The 17,568-nt window shown below is 45.8% G+C and overlaps 1 protein-coding gene across 1 annotated transcript in view; it reads left to right on the forward strand.

The window, feature by feature from the left end:
• Positions 1–234: 234 nt before the first annotated feature.
• The window catches only part of LOC128608615 (R3H domain-containing protein 1-like), a 50,656-nt gene continuing 33,322 nt past the window's right edge, over positions 235–17,568 (forward strand). Inside the window, exon 1 of the mRNA XM_053626486.1 lies at positions 235–644. The gene's annotated coding sequence lies outside the window, so the exon portion shown is untranslated. The remainder of the gene's footprint in view (positions 645–17,568) is intronic.

Below are 17,568 nucleotides of genomic sequence, written 5' to 3' on the forward strand. Positions count from 1 at the left end.
ACCTTATATTTATTGATGACATAATTCAATATTTACTGAGTTCTTAGAGCTGTAGATTATCCCAAAATGTGAATAATCACAAATTATGAATTATCACAAATATCTTAAAGGTTAACATAATTTAATAATTGTTATGCTAGTAGAAATGGTGTAAATTATCCCTAAATGTTTTACTATACATACATGAAAAAAATTAAGTTGTTTCTATATTGTTTTAAACCCCCACCCTGACAAGCACAATGAAAATTAATGGGCCCATTCGTCACGGAGCTGACAGCTGTGATTGGTCGAGATGAACTGTCAATCAACTTCTGTCACACTGTCTTCGCGTCACTTTTTCCTCACCCGTATTGGGACATATCCCGCCTTTGACATTAGGATTGGTTAGCCTCTCGCACTTGCTGATAGAACTGACCAATTGTAGAGCAGGAATTGGTCTGTCACGAACAAATCAAAGGAAAGGAGGCGGGACGTGTCGGAATACGGGTGCGGAAAGAATAACGGTCCCTGAGGACGCTTGCTCTGGCTTGGGCATGTTATTGATCCTTCTCATGTTTCAGATTCAAGCTAAATAAATGAAAATAAATCCAGATCGTTGACGGGAAACGGAAGATAATACGTATATATTCACCTTTACGGAACAGGTAAGGGTCGAGTTCGGGATATTTTTCTCTCGTCGATGTTTGTGTGTGTGAACTGAGACAGCTGCAGGGGCTGGACCTTAGCGTTAGCATGGCTAGCCTAGCCGCCGGCTAAGCTAACGCTAGCTCAGAGGCGCATTCATGTGTTGAATGAAATGAACCCGAGACTTAACGGCGCTGTACATTAAACAAGTGTTTATTTATTTGTTTATTTATTCCTTCCTATTCAAACGAATGTCTAACACATTAGCTTAACTTGGCTTAGTTAGCTAACTAGCACTCAATTGCATTTCCACTGACCGGCTGATAGCATGGAGCCTGTTGCTTGCTCGATGCTAGCTTCATGTAGCAGGCCAGAGCTGCAAACCCTTCAGGTCATTAATAATTTTAATAGTCATTAAAAACATGACACGTTACCCACACAGTGTTTCATTCAGTGTTTAAACCACACAGACTTCTGGAACTTCTCTCTTGTTAAGCTGGTTAAGCCTGAACTGTTTTTGCTAATGTTTACCAGATTTACTAGCTCGCCTTGCTAATTTTAATTCTCTAAATTCTATCGTCTTAACAATATTTATTTGAATTTCCTTATTTATTAGTACCAGAACAAAAGTATTAATAATAAAAAACATTTTTAAATAGTTTAATAAGGAGTTTAGTGCGGGTCTGAGCTCCTGTTTGTACTCCAGTGAGGTAAATAAGTAAAAATTTTTTTTTTTTTTTTTAAATAAATAATTTACGTTAGTGTCACTTTTAATTATTAAAAGTGTATTATAATCTGACCAGCTGCCTGTTCTGACAGGGAGAGAAGTTCAAAATTGCCCTTGCTAAAAAATAATAATAATAATAATAAAAAAAGCTAATAGAAACCCTCACAGAATTTGTAATGGTTATAATGGGAATTGTACTGGTTTTAATGGTCCGTGTGGGTCTCTACTGGTAATTTGTTGCCTTCTATTGGTGGTATGTTTTGTCTAGCGGACACCTTTAAGGACCGATAGCGGTTTTAATGATTAGCTGATGGTCTGTACTGGTATTTGTAGTGGAAACCATTAGAATTTGTTTTTTTTTTTGTTGTTATTTTTTAGCAAGGACCTTTGTGTTATTACTCTTCTCATGCTTGGGTTTTTTTTGTTTTTTTTTTTGAACGAAAATTTTGATTTCATTTAGCTTCTTTTATTTCTCAAATGTTTGTATTTCCCTTATAAACACATTCACCGTGATGGACCTTCTTTAAAGCTTGGTCGTTTTGTACGTGCAGTGTTCTCAAGTCTTTTTTCCTGGGGAAAGTATACATTTGAAGCTCGCCCAACAGGTCGCGAGACGACGTCACATATGTTCGTGGCGATCAGTGGAATAGCGAAGCACAAATTAGCGTACGCGAAGAGGGACCGTTTTCACTCGAGCCCTATTCGGATGGCGTTAATTAAGGACCCTGGCTCACTACACATCGGGACGCTGATGACTCCATTTCCGTAGGCTAGCTAGTGGGGTTTTATTTTTTTTTAATAATCATTAAACACTTCTGTATAACCTATAGAACATCAAATAAAGTAAAAAAAAAAAAAAAGTTTGAGAGCTGCAACAACGATAACAAGCTACTTACGTTTGTAGACGAAGTTGGCTGAGAGTTTGTCCACCATTTTGTTTCGAGCTGAGATGCTTCAGATCGTATGACGTCTGAACACGAGCATGGTTGAGCCCTGGTTTTTGCAGTGCATTGTGGGATTTTTTTTTTTAAGGAGTGAACGTTCCTGTGGAAGGATTTTGCGATTGAGACAACCCTTAAAATGACCGACTTCCTGATCAGTGCCCTGACTACTGAACTAAGCAGCTGATTGAGACACACCCTTACTTTTTTTTTTGTTTGTTTTTTTTTTTTTAACCAAACTCATAATTTTATTCAAGTCCGGATACACACATCTATGATTTTCTACACGTGTGTGTGTGTGTGTGGTGGGAGGGGGATGTTCGACTGCTGCTACTTGCCGTATTTCGTCTCGTAGCGAGTGTTTCAGTGACCGCCCCCAAGGTGAATGATTACTCGCTTTTATCCCTTGTAAAAATGTGTGAACACGGCAAATGAACGCAGACGCCTCTTAAACGACAGGGTGTCCCAAAATATCTGCATACACAGAGGACTGTGCACACCAGCACCGCGTCAGTCGTGTCTTCGTTAACGGATGTCCGTGGACGTCCGCTTCCCGGTCGGTCCGCGTCACTTCCAGTCTTTTTGAATTGCTTAATGGGTTTGGCAGCGGTGTCTCGTGTGTGTGCGAGTGCGATGTGCTCGCCATGTTTCCTGTTAAACTCCATCGTGACCTTGCGACAGCTTCCCGATCCAGCCGTGAGAATGATTTCACTGCGTTCGTCTTTTGTCAAAAGAAAACAAAAAGACGTTTTGCAAAAAAGTGTTAATTTCCCTTATGTATGGACAGATTTGGGACACCCTGTAGACGTCACGTCTCGTAGCGGGGGGATAAAAAGCTCGAGTGGCTGCGCTGGGGGTCATGTGGTCTCGTAACAAAGTAAGGAAGTGTTCTCTAGGGACATGGCCGCTGTTCGAGACATTGTGGCACTGGCAATTACGCTATTGTGCTTGAGTAATTAGGCAGAAGTAATAACGGTAATAATGCGGCAGTGATGGGAACGATAGTTATTTTATACATCTCAGCAGCCAGTTTAATAGGAACACCTGCAGTTATCCGATCAGCCTGTGATGTGTACAGTATAAAATCATGCACGTAGGTACAGTACGGGTCAAGAGATTCAATTCATGGCCGTTCGAATTTGTTAGATCTAAGTGACTGTACCGTGGTTGTTGATGATTGTTTCAGTGAGCAGCAGTTCTGCAGCTCCAAACGCCTCGCTGATGAGAGGGGTCCGAGGAGAACAGCCAGACCCGGTAAAAAAAAATGACAGGAAGTCCATAGCAGCTGGAATAACCACTCTTTACAAGTGCTGAAAAGCATCTCAGGACACGCCAAACCCTGAGGTGGATGGGCGACAACAGCAGAAGACCACGTCGGGTGCTACAGTGTGCACAGTATCACTAAAGCGGTACGGTTGGAGATTAGAGAAAGACCAGGTGATGTTACCCATGTCCTATTAAAACGGCCGGTGTGTGTGTGTGTGTGTATATCTCAGTATAAACCTAGATGCTTCTGGTGTTTGACCTCAAAGCAATTTTTTTTTCTTCATCGACCGTCAAACAGCATCATCATGTAAAATCACCATTTTGAGTGTCGCTGTCCGTGATTCGCCGTCACACATCTCTTCTGAAGATGTGATCATGTGAAGAAGTCCGCTTGAATTGTGAACACCAAAAGCACCAAAGACGTTTGCGGAGGTTTTTTTTTTTTCTTTTTTCTTTTTTCCCCCCTTCAGGTCCATTTTAACAGGAGTGAGTGTGATTCATTTAAAAAGAGCTGTATGTGAAAACGTCCCTACTGAGCTGCAGTCAAACAGGCTATGATGAATATCCTGTGTTTCATGACTGCGCCCATTAAACTCGCATTTACTTATCTCCCTCTTTGGTGCACAGATGTTTGCTGAACTTGTCAGGCACTTTAATTGGACGAGTTCTGAGAGGCCTGCTGTTCTCTATACATCACATGCACGAGTCCAGCGCTATAGGTTAAGGACATGACGTGTGTGTGAAAACAGCTGTTGTATCCATCCAGCCATCATTTTTCTGTACCGCTTATCCTACATAGGGTCACGGGTAGCCTGGAGGCTATCCGAGGGAACTCGGGGCTCGAGGCAGGGGACGCCCTGGACGGAGTGCCAAACCGTGTCGGGGCACAATCGCACACATATTCACACACTACGGACAATTTGGGAACGCCAATCAACCTACAACACTTGGGACTGGGGGAGGAAACCAGAGTACCTGGGGAGGTAACCCCCAAGGCACGGGGAGAACAGGCAAGCTCCACACACACAGGGCTGGATTTGAGCCTCCAACCCCGGACGTGTGAGGCAAACGTGCTAACCACTAAGCCCAACAATACCGTAAATACAGGCCCAAGTGTAAAGGTGTTTAAAAAACGGGGCTTCATGAAAAGGGATCATGTCTAATTTTTTTTTTTTTTTTTTTTTTTTTTTTTTTTTTTTTTAGACATTTTCACATTATAAACCAAAATACTTTTAATTGTTTGAATCTTTGCGATCTCAGTGACGACACTGGTGCCAGTCGAGCTGGTTCGGGTATTACAGAAACTGCTTATTGAAACGGGGGATTTTCTCTAGCGTTTACATACAGCGGTGTGAAAAAGAAACAAACTAAGCAAAAAAAACCCACAAAAACAACGAGCAGCAAGTGTGACTGTTCTGCGAGTGGAAATGCCTTGTTGATGAGCGAGGTCAGAGGCGAGTGACCAGACTAGGTGGAGCTGACGGAAAGGTTACGATAACCACTCTTTACGACAATCTCAAAACGCACAAGACGCCAAATCCCGAGGCGGCCCGACGCCGACAGCGGCAGATTTAACCCGACGCCGTTAAAATGACGCGACGTCACGGATACGCCGGCCGATTTCGTTGAGTTAACTGAGGATGCCGATTGAAACGGGTTGAATCGTAAAGGCTGTAAGCGGGGCTGTCTGTTCTTCTCGTCCCGTGTCGATGTGCGGCAGGTGATTTTGATGACGGAGTAAATATAGTGCTTATGTTTAAACGTCCCCTCGTTCAGTTAGCGATGATGGTTATTTTGGTCTATCGTGGGGACGTTAATGTCTGATTGATAGGGGAATGTCTTTGCAAGCGGTCTGGGCGAAGATGTAAAAAGTGCAGTTTTCACCGCCACTTGTTCAGGATTAGGCCTACTTGAGAGCCGAGCTGCTATTACTGTCAAGTCTCCTTAATGATGAGAGCAGTTGGCGTACTCAAACCGCTCCGTTACTGCCGTTTTGCCTCTCGCACCAAGGAAATAAACACTAATACTTCACAACATCCATCTACTCAAGGACTTTAAGCTCATTTCCGGCACGCTCCACCAACACCCGGTGTCGCCCCGGGAGCGTCGCACCGTGACAAACGACGCGAGATTAAACGACTCGTGAAATGTCGCAAAGTCCGCCGTTTTGCATGCGTGTAGAAAAAACGTCATTCGTGTACTTAGGAAGAGAAAGACGACTCCTTTAAACCACCCCGTTGTGTCGACCCATCGGAAAACAAATCCCAAGATCTCCTGTCAGTTTTGTTGCATTACGGCCGCGTCCTAGCTGATCTGGTGCACGATATTGTTCTGCAGACTTTGCTTTTCTTCTGGCCTGTATCTGTCATGGGGAATATTAATAGCACTGAGGTGTGATGTATGAGCTCCGGTGAAGGGTGGGTGTACGTCACCCCCTAGGAGTCTCTCACCTGAGAGTAAGAAGCCCCGGGAGGCCTTACGTTAAAACACCTCGCCACCTGTTTCCACATTCGTTTCGGTTCGTTTTAGGCCTGCGCTGGTGCGGCGCCGAGGCGGTTCTGGCCAAATGAGTCGCGTCGTTTCCGTGCGAGCGGCGGAGCACGGCTGGACACCGCTTCATCGTAGGCCTTTCGTAATGACATGATGGTGCCCCTGAAGGTTACTTCATTGGTGTTCAATCATGGATCTGCACTTCATCTATCTCCCTTTGTTCACGCTGTCTCTCCTTCATTAAATCGTAGCGCCGATTTGTTACGGAGGCACTGTACAGGTTCTCCTGCACGAACAAGTGTCGCTGTCTTCAGTGTAAAGAATTCGGTGGAGAAAAGAGAGGAAATTATAGTCACCGCTGCTTATCGACGCAGTTTTTTTTAAAAAAAAAACGCTTCTGGCAACACGCATTGTGAAGGTTTACAGTGCTAAAAAATAACTGATGTAAATAGGCTTCGATTCAAGCATTTTGTCATTGTGTCTTAACCGAACCCTGTTAACCCCCCCCCCACGCATAATGACCGCTCTCCATGAACCGAAGGATTCATCTTCCTCCTCGTCTCCTCCGAACACCTTTCTCATGCTTCATCCATTAGAGCGGCTTCTCTGCCGTCTCTATGAAATATCTGACACCTGAGATTTGTCCAGCTCTTCCTTTATCCATCCACGACTGGTCTTTCTGCCCATCCCGCAGGTTTAAAAGCATTACCGCCTCAGCCCCATCCATCTTCTGCGTCTCCCGAACACTCGCGCCATCCGTTACCTGAACGAACGGGTCACGGTGTCGATCAGATTTCCTCCAAGCACCGTGGTTCGCCTCTGAGGTTGTGCAACTTCTAACCGCAAGTGAAATTCACTTCTGTGAAATTGCATGTGTGTGTGTGTGAGAGAGAGAGAGCGCGAGTTTAGCAGCACAAGCAGAGACCCCTGGTGAGCTAATCCGAATCCTTGCTTGCGTTCAGGATTTGCTCGCTGGTGTGATGTCTCAGCGCAGCCTGCGGAGTGTAGGGGGTCTGCCAGCTTCTGTCAAATTCGAGGTAGAGGTCGACAGCTAGGACGAGAGTTGACCTAATTAGAATAAGCACCGGCAAGATCCTCCGGTCCGTTTCCCACCCTCCATGCGTTAAGAGCTCCCGCGCCTCGTCCGCATGCGTTACGCGGCGTGTGGCGGAGATCGCGCCCCGCTCGCAGAATTTCCGATATCGGTTTGCAGCCGATGAATCTCGAACCCCTCTTTTATTGGGAGAGATCTCTGTAAAGCGATTGCAGCGATCTTTCCCTAAAACTTGTGGGCGCGCGCACAGATTTACATACCGAGGTAAAAGAGAGCGTGGTTCAATAACACACTTCAAGCACTTTTGCCCTTTCCCTCCATAAGTGGAAACACTGAGCTTTTCATATCCTACCAAGGAAAGGTCAGTCCCTTGGGGGAGTGTGTGTGTGTGTGTGTGGGGGGGGGGGTATTTTACACACAGTCAGAAGCAGGTATTAGACTATAGCCCAAAGTATCAATCTTAATGTTGCTTTGAATTCCTCGAGATGAACCCTGAGCCAACTCCTCATTTGTTTGTGGACGCAGGGGACCTGGAGCCGCACCGTTTCATCGTATTTCCGATCCAGGTGGGAGCTCGATGAAAGCCGCCGTCGCACAGCTCCGAAGCACATAATAAGCTCAGAACAGAGGCGCTCTCAGGCCTCCAGCGTCCACCGCGGTGTCCACGAGGCAGCAAAGCGACCCGTTAGAAAGGCTCGCCGCGTTAAGTCGGAGGGATTTCCGCAGCTCTGTAGACGAGCGGGCGCCCGATCTGGGAAATGTCACGTCCTTTCTTCGATCGAGCGGCTCCGGATCGATTCGGACAATCAGGCTTTCCTCGCTCACTCTAATTCGCGCCTTCTGTTTTCAACGCGCTGTGATTATGAGAAACAAAAAGAAAAACGAGGTGATTATTGTCAGGAACGACACGCCGTCGAACAACTGCTCTGACACGACGTGCAGTTGTCAGAAAGGCCTGGCCGAACAGAGTCGTCTATTTATATTATACAGGTCGTCCGAGTAGTCGAGACCCGACGAGCGTTAAACTTCAGTTCGTTTTTTGGGATTTTGTGTTTATTACGTATTTACTTGCGTACATCTTTCCTTACAGGTGAAAAATTTCCCATTTAATATCGGATAAAAGGTTATAGATCGTTCTTCTTGGATCCGCTGTAGTTTATAGTCACATATTTATCGCAAGACGCTTCTGTTGAACAAGCTCATGTTGCGAAAGTTGGGGGGGGGGGGTTTGGTAGTGGTTTGGGGGAACCCGACCAGCAGTATGCATTAACCAGTTTCCAGCGATTTTCGTTTTTCCTTCTCTCGTATTCCCGCCTGTCCTTCACCACCGCAGGAGTGTCACACAATGAAGAGTTTTGCTGCACGGTGACATCTTGAACCAGTTCCGGCTCCGCAGAACAGCATCCTTCCCCTGCTCTAATGAGGATGGAACAGTGTCCACAGGAGCTCTGTCACGTTCCTCACCGCACAGTGAAGAAGGCTCCCCCCCCCTTCTCCTCCACCACCACCCCCCCCCAACCCCCGAGGGACCTCATTAGGATTTTTCTTTCCCAGCCTGTGTAGGAATCGGCACGTCCTTGGGGAAAAATGTAAATAAACGCATTTGTCACTTCCATCCTCCGCCGTCTTCACCCCACCCCACTTCCCTTATTTCAATTTTTTTTTTTTTTTTTTTTTTTTTTTTGGCTTTCTCGAAGAAAAATTGCGTTGCGAGGCTTAATTAGTAAGCACTGGCATTACGCTTTCTTTATTATGTAAATGAATCGGTCGAGTACTTTGGAAGTGTTGTCTCACAAGCTTTGTGCCAGGTGTTTCCTGACTGAATGCTGGGCGAGGGCGCTTTTTTCCTTTCCCTTCTTCTTCTTCTCCCCCTTCTTTCTCTCGATGCTAAAGAAAAAGACAACTGTACTGTGAAATCCGCAGGACAAGCTATAATTATTTGACGGATGATTTTTGTTTTTCTCACCCCTCCTCCCCTCCAATCTGCAGCTTTAGTGTCGGAGCGAAGTGAGTGACGGGACCTCATTCATTTCCTTTGTTGCGGCTTCGCGGAGAAAGTGGCTGACGGTTTTTCAGAACGAAGCTCCCGTCAAGCACGGGGACCGCGCTACTTATCCTCTCGCACGCATTTCTAGGGAAACCATCTTGGGGGCAGAAGACAAAGAAGATGATGGCGTTGCTACCGCTACATCTGCCACGTCGCTGGGACGGAATTGGGTCGGCGCAGCTCTCGGGGCGTTTAGCCGCTGATTTGATATTGAAAAACTATCGTCCTCTGTCTTGGCAGCGGGTTAACAGGTCATGTTGGTTTTATTAGGCGAGCGGCAGGGCCTTAATCTGCTCCACCTGCTCCTGTGAGCCTTTCCCCCTTCACTTTCCCACCCCCCTTTTTATGAGCTAACGAGGTCCTGTGCCACTGACTAGTACAAGAGACCGCGGCGACCTTCATTTGTCCTTTTTGGCGTATGAAAGTTGTTAAGTAAGGCGTTGCGTAACTGAGATGAACTGGGTCTGTTGTAACCTTGTTAAAAGTGAAGTGCACTTTGCACAAAAACTGAACGTACAGATCAAATGAGTAGATAAGGAATGAACGTAAGCCGTATCTAGACTTTTTAAAAGGACAATTTAGCTCACCGCGTGACCGATCCTGTTGAAAGTCGCATTTCTGCGCGTCAGTCAGAACGTCCGTTCACTAGGTGGCGATGTTTACCAGCTATCTCGTGATGAACTTGGAAAAAGAAGAGAAAAAAAAGAACCGTCCGGTGCAATACCAGTGTAAACAGCGGAGGTAGTGTAGCACCACGCGCCACTGTGTCCACGACTCAACAGATACAAGCGCGTACCTGCGTTACTACTCTGGAGTGTTAGAGTACTGACACAAACGGTTTTCCTATTTGTGTTTTGGATTTTGAAAACCTCTTTAAGCCCACCGTAAGGCCTGTTTCTGAGTACTACTCTTCTGGGTTTTCGAACTGAGACTCGGATCATGACGACAGTCACGACGACTGCTGAAAGTTTGAAACGGAAACCGAGCTCGTCGGCGTGTTGAACGTCCGTGCGCGTGAGATCGCTAAGCGTCACGGTTGGACGGAGATGTCGCGGCTCCGGCACGCCATCTAGCGGACGCTGCTTTCGATCCTCCGTATGTATGTAAGATACGCTAGCAAGTATGTGAACGACGGCACTCGTGCGGAAAGTGAAATCTCTTTTCGCCGTTTGAGAGGAGAGCTATCGTCCGCGTCTGTGTCTAGCAGTATAAACGTGAAGGCGTGTAAATATTGAAATATTTTTCAAATTTGAACACGGAAATCCTGATTCGGTTATTCTTTACGTATTTTCCGTATGAAGTCATGAACACCGTTGAAGACAGTGCAGCCGGGTTGGATCGCCAACTCGTATTATTATTATTATTTTTATTTATTTTTGTAATGTGCTTCACAACGCTTTAACTACAACACATGCTTCAGAAACCAACCAAATACTCTATTAGGGTTGTAGACCTCAGCCTTCAGCATGATGCTGTACAATTTTCAAGTCACAAGACAACTATTCAAGCTATTGGACGATACCACTGCATCTGATACGTTAAGATTTAGTAAGCGCTGATGTATACTCTACGTGGCCAAACGTTTGTAGGCATCTGACCATCACACCCATGTGTTTTTTGGTCTGGGGGTGCGGTCGGTGTTTCCAGTTCATCTCAAAGGTGTTGAAGTCAGAGCGGCGTGCAGGACACTGGAGTTCTTCCAACCTTAACACAGCGTGTCTTCATGGAGCTCGCTTTGTCGTGCCGGATTGGGTCTGGGTTTGGGTCTCTTGGTTCCAGTGAAGGGAAACTGTAAAGTTACTGCATACAAGGACGTTCTATACCAGGGGTTCCCAGACTTTTCCAGGGCAAGGCCCCCCAAATGGCATTAACATTTGACCGAGGCCCCCCTTTTGCAAGATGTCTTTAAAACACACAAAAAATACAGACTTCTGAAAATATCCCCCTTTTTTAAATTTTTTATTTTTATTAATAATTACATCTTGCATCACATTAGGAATTGATTGTGTGTGTGTGTGTGTGTGTGGTTGCCTGAGAGTGAGAAAGAGAAAACATTCTAGTGGGAGGGATGGGCACACCAAATTGTTGAGGCCCCCCCCCCCGGCGCCCCCTGCTGGGGAGCCCCCACTTTGAAAACCACTGTTCTATACGATTGCGCGCTTCTACATTTGGGGCAGAACTGCATGTGGATGTGATGGTCAGGTGTCCACAAACTTTTGGGCATATAATGTGTTCGACCAGCTTTGCTCAGAATCTGGGGTCGGCCTACCGTTGATTTTACGGAAAAAGACCTTTTTCTTTTTTCTTTTTTGGGTAGGTACCTCGCTAGCGCCTTATATTATTTACACTGTGCGTAAAAATAAGAATTACTTTTCACATCCCAGTTGTCCGTCCTTATTTGATGATAATCGACGTATAATTCTCGCATGCGTTTTGAATCGTCGCCCTTTTTAAAATCAGTGCTTTTGATCCAAATCGTCAGATCGTTACACCCCTGCGGTGCGATCCAGCATGCACTAATAACAGACGATATTTTCAGAAACAGGATCGACCTAAATATAGCCCACAGCAAAGAACCGTTATATCACTCTCATGCTTACTTCACGCAGTCACCTCACAGTCAAACCTATCCAGAGACGCCAGCCAGACTCCAGTTATATATCTTCCTAGTGTCGTGAGGAGAGAAAGACACAAAAGGTTCCCTTGTCCAAACGCAATGTCCTAGATCCGAAGCTTTTTTAGAAGACGATAAGGAGTTGAGGAATTTCACGTACCCCTCCGGTGTTTTTCTCTTTCCGTCTCCGTCTCGATACGCTCGCGTAGCTTACGGCCATAACGTTATCGCGTGAACGTTATCAGCTTCTACTTTGTAGCCAGGCCGAGTAGATTTAAAGCAAAGCACGAGCCTGGGCAGCACTTCAGAGCTTTGAGACGCTTGATTCGAACGATGGTTTGCGCACCTCGCAGGGCGTGTTACGACTTCACCACCGACCGGACGAGGCGTCGTGTTGTTCGGGTCGTTCATCCGTACGAGATCTCAAGAAGGAGCGGTTGAAGGTCTGCTGGACTCGAATGTTATTACTGTAGGCAGCAGATGGTCTGATTAGATTTTGGAAGTGATCCAAACAGCGTCAAGGTCACAGCAAGGTCGCATGTCTAAAATGGTTTTCCTTCAGTAGCCTCCTATCCGATCGAAGTATATTTGAGGCGTATTTCCGGCATGCGGATTAGTAACTAGAAGGTAGTAACACGTTAACGACACTCGTTGGTGTCGAGTCAGCTATTATTTTGTGTAACGTGCACACGCAGGCCTGGATTTTTAAACATTCGGCGCATTCTGCTTCATTTAAACGACAACTGTGTTTGTTTGTTTGTTTGTTTGTAGATGACTGGATCTACAGTCCCCTTCAAAAGTATCGGAACAGCAAGGCCAATTCTTTTTTTTCTTTCCTGTTGTGCACCATAGACATTTGGGTTTGAGATCAAAAGATGGACATGAGCCGAGAGTTTAGGATTTCAGCCTTTATTTCCTTGTGTTTAAATCTCGCTAAACAACTTCGAAGTGTCAGACCACCCAATTTTTAGGAACTGATTGGTTTAAAGTAAACTAGAGGGAATAACACTTAATGTTGGGTTTGCATATCCCTCACTGTCAAGCGGGTGACTCACTGACACCACCAAACTGTTGCATTCTGCTTTTGTGTTGCTTTTCCAGGCTTGAACCACAGCCTGTTTCAGCTTGTTGCTTGTTTCAGGGGGTTTCTTCCTCCAGTCTCCTCTTCAGAAGGTGAAATGCTGCTCGATCGGGTTAAGGTCTGGCGATTGACTCGGCCAGATTAAAACCTTCCACTTTTTCTCCCCCGGTGAAGTCCTTTGTTGAGTCGGCGTTGTGTTTTGCTGCACGATGAAGTCCTTCCCAATTAGACCGGATCCGTTTCTCTGTAAATCGGCGGACAGTGTTTCTGTAAACTTCTGAATTCGTTCAGCTGCTACCGTCATGAGTTCCGTCATCCATAAAGATGAGCGAGCCCAAGCCACAACACTACCTCCACCAGGCTCGTATGTACCGGATCATGAGCAGATCCTTTCTTTCTCCGTGCTTTGGTCCTTCCGTCGCTTTGGTGCCAGAAAAGTTCCAGACCTTCTTGCGGCTCATCTGCGTATTTCTTGCCGATTCCACGTTCATGTTTTGATCTCAAACGCATATATGTTTTTTAACGTATTGCGAAAACACGTTAGAATTGGCCTGGCTGTATCGATACTTTCGGAGCGGACCGTGTTTAGGCTCGTGTGCTAAACGTGGAATCGTCCAGTGACGTACAGTCCTGACTTGTGGTTCTAGCAGGTTCTCTTCGTCTTCCGTTCTCCTCATCTTCATATCTTCATTCTTGAAATAGCTGACTAAACCGGTTCTGTACTCGAAGATGCTTTACCTGATGAGAAAGGAAAGACTTTTCCTGTCATCTTGGTGAGGATGCTGAGAATGATATATATATATATTATGATCAACGCTACATCGCTTCCACGATGTGTCCATATTCTGCTCCATTCCTTTACTGATGATCGACAGTGATGTCATTCGGTACACAGATCGGACTTCAGAGCAGAACCGAGCGCTAAGGGGAAGGTCTTCAGACTTGAGGTAATTAAGGACGATCAGAGTGTGCAGTTCTTCAGTAGAGTGCGCTGTCTTTACGGGTGTGACGAAATCGCGGCATTAAAAAACAAAAAAAATGCCCATCTGTGTTCGTTGCCTACGTGTCTTTAATTGGTCGAGTATTTTAAGCGCTTCTCGTTTCCTTTTTAAACCATCCATTTGCATGTAACCTAACGTAAGCCTGAAACCATGCCGACAAATGGTGCGACCGTCACTCTTCAGACTCCATGATGCGTGCTTTTGTTTCTTTTTCTCTCTTTTTTTTTTTTTTTTTTTCCCCAATGGAGGTTATGCCACAGTTGTTGGCGGCGCCCTGATGCGTTGACGCCTCCTGCCCACTCGTGTATCCTTCATGCCTCTGTGTGCGCCTGTCAGTCTACTCTCTCTCTCGCTCTCTCTCGCTCTCTCTCCACCTGAACTCGAGTAATAATCCTCACCGGGCCATCCTGCGTCATTTTGCCTCAACAATTAGGAATGCGGTCTTTTTTTTTTGCTTTTTTTTTCTTTTTTTGCTTTCCGGTCCTGGTTAGCTGAGCGACATCGTCTGGTAATTCCAAGCGTTGGCTTTCTCGAGCATCTTCAGGTGCTCGTCACATGAGCTCGGGATTTAATCAAAGGCTCGGGTCCTGCCAGGACTAATTCGACAATAAAATGACACGGGGGGGGGGGAGGGGGCAGAACAACTACGTTCTCTCCCTGTCGTGTTTTCCTGTCATTCAATCAAGTCCCAGAACTTTCTCATCATCATCTCATTACCAGTGTGTCTCTCATTGCTAGACGTAATCTTTTGTGCATCCGCGGGTTTCTGGTGCCGTCGCAGAATAATGTAAACAAATTTAACGAACACTCCGCCGCTCTCTCTCTCTCTCTCTCTCTCTCTCTCTCCCCCGAGTGCCTCCACAGCAGGACTCCGAGGGGTTTTTATTGCGGACGGATGTCATCAGCGGAAGTGCAGGGAGCTCGTTCTTTTGCCCCCGCACCTCTCGCAATCGTCTTAGGAATTGCCGTCCTGCCCTCTTGACCCCCGCACGTCGAAAACACAACGCGCGTGAAGCAGGTAGCAAGGCTGCACGCGGGTTACGCTCGTTTACAGTCGACATAGCTTCAGTCAGTGAGGGAGAAGGTGCGAGCTGTATTTTGCTCTCCGGTTCCAGTCTGTGGAGAAACGCGCGAGAGACAGTTGCATCAGGATCGTGCCGTTTTTAGTGCTACATACATTGCAAAAAGAAAAAAAGAAAAAAAAAAACACCTAGAATTTATTTCTGAATGGTTGGTGTAGCTTTCCATGTGTGGCAAGAATGCACTTTATTTGATTTATTTATTTATTTATTTGATTTATTTATTTATTTTGCAGAAAAGGATCATCATTCAGTATTTTTGAATGATTCAGTTTTTTTTTTTTGTTTTTTTTTAATCATTATTTTATTTATTTATTTTTATGAAACCCTTTAATCCCAGCTCTGAATGGGGCCGCTCTGTGTCTCAGGTTCCTGAACACAGAGATTCACGTGAATTTTTATTGTTTTCTTTTTTTTCCTCCCTCTCCCCCCACACCCCCCCACCCCCCCCGCCCCTGTGATGGGTCGTGTATGACCCAACCTCTGCTGAGGTGCACTGTTTTCTGACACACACACACACACCAAGTCAGGATATGGTGGTTTTGTTGGTTTTTTTGTTTTTTTTTGTGGTGTTTTTTTTTTTTTTTTCTCCCCCCTTTTTTTTTGCAAGGGGTGGGGGGGGGTGGGAAGGTAAACCACCCACTGCTCCTCCCGACGCCCCGAGGCTGCGGCTGTATCGCTAATGAAGAGCTCAATTTAGCCAGTGACGTGCCTGCGAGCCGAGCCGCGCGCTCTGACTGGCTGAGCGCGTCGCTGACATCACGCCATCCGGCCGTTGATTTGCCGCTGTCTCCGAGGCTCCGGGGCGAGAGGCTCAACCATGGGCTCCTGCACTTAGGCACAGACGGAGCTAGCGCCGCAGAGAGTGAAAGAGACAGAGAAAGAGCGAGTAGAAGAGAGAGACCGAGTGGGCGAAGGGGGGCTGCTTTTGGGAGCTCGCTCGACGCAGCAGCCGGCACAGCCAATGCAGCCTCTGGTACTATGGAAACTAAACCTCTGACCAATGGAAATAATGGAGGCTACGATGTGGCAGGTGAGTGTGTGTGTGCGTGCGTGCGTACGAGTGTGTGTATGCGCGTGGACGCCGGAGATCACAGGTATGCCGGGCGAAGTGAAAACAAACTTCTTCGCTTGTCTATTTTGCCACAGAACGCGATGTTTGTGACCGTTAAATCTGCTCGTGCCTTTAGCGAACGAAACACGCGCCGTCCCGTCACGTTTCCGAGGGAACGTCTGGGTTTTTTTACGCTTTCAATCGAATAAATTGTGCCTTTTTTTTTGTACTCTCATGTCGTCTCTTATTATTTTCTCTATCTATATGGCACTTCATTTTCTCCCAGCTTGTTGAATTATTTGATTCTTTTTTTTTTTTTTTTTTAAACGTTGCCGATCATTCTTCTATAAATATGTGCCCCCCTGCGCCGTACGTTTTGTTTCGTTTCGTCTGTCAAAAATTACCGACGGCGTGTTTATGCGCGAGCGTGCCGGGTCGGTTGGTCTTCGTAGCAGGGTGTGGGTCCACACTCCGGTTTCTGTCCACACCGGTGAGGTTTTGGGACACAGGAACTCCTGGTGTGACCAGTGAATCTGTGCTGCTTTTTTTTATTGGGTGATCTTATATATTTTTTTTTTTTTTTGGTCCGTTCATTTGGTTTTGCTGCTTTGTTGAAGAGCGAGTCGAGGTAACGGATCTTAAATAGAGCAGGAAGTTGGTTTAAGGCTGTTACCTGCTTGTGTGTCTTACTATCGATAATCGTCCTTGAGTTTTAAGATGAGGATCATTTCAATTCCTCTGTGTGTGTGTGTGTGTGCAGGTAATAAAAGAATTAAAGAGGGCACTTTTGTGTGAAGGTTATATCTACGACCGATTCGTTAACCTTGTCCAAATAAAATGAGTCTCTCTGTTGATTTCGTCCTTCGATTCTCGAGCCGCGCTCTGGGCCGAAAGCGTTATTTATACGCTCGGCCCGCTGTAAATCGGGAGACAGATGGCAGCGCTTGCTCACAGAAGGTGGCAGCGAGTGGCATCTTCAGAATGACTTCCAAGTGATGATTTCCTTTCCTTTCCTTTCCAGCCGTGGCTTTGAGAAATCTCACCAAATCTGGTCTCTTAATCATCGTTTTCTAATCCGTACTCTGTAATAGATGCCGTTTTCGTCTTCACCTTCAACTCCCTCATATGTTCCTCAGCTACGTTTCTGTTGCACTTGGAGAACTAATCCACCTTTCGTTCGCTGTTTGTTTGTTTGTTTGTTTATTTATTTATTTATTTATCCCTTTCCCTCCTTGTATTCTGGCCCACAGAGAAAGTATCTGCAGTGGGTGATCCGTTCCAATAGCGGCTCCTGCCAATCATGCGAAACCGTAATTGGCTGTGAAATAATGATCGTCCGACAGCTCGGATGGGGCTTACGTCCGTAAACGCGCGTGAAAGACGAGCGAGCGCTGAAAAGCTCATTAGGGATCGCGCTAATGTGTTGCGCACAGCGACGCCTTTCCACTTCCACGTTTTTATGTAACGTAAACGGGGAAAAAAAAAAACCGTAGAAAAATGTTGGTGTATACGTTTTGCTGTTGAATTCGAAGTCTGTTCAATACTTATTTATTTATTTATTTTATTATATATATATGTATATGTATCTAT

Source organism: Ictalurus furcatus, chromosome 6, assembly GCF_023375685.1.
Source record: "Ictalurus furcatus strain D&B chromosome 6, Billie_1.0, whole genome shotgun sequence".
NCBI classification, from domain to species: Eukaryota; Metazoa; Chordata; class Actinopteri; order Siluriformes; family Ictaluridae; genus Ictalurus; species Ictalurus furcatus.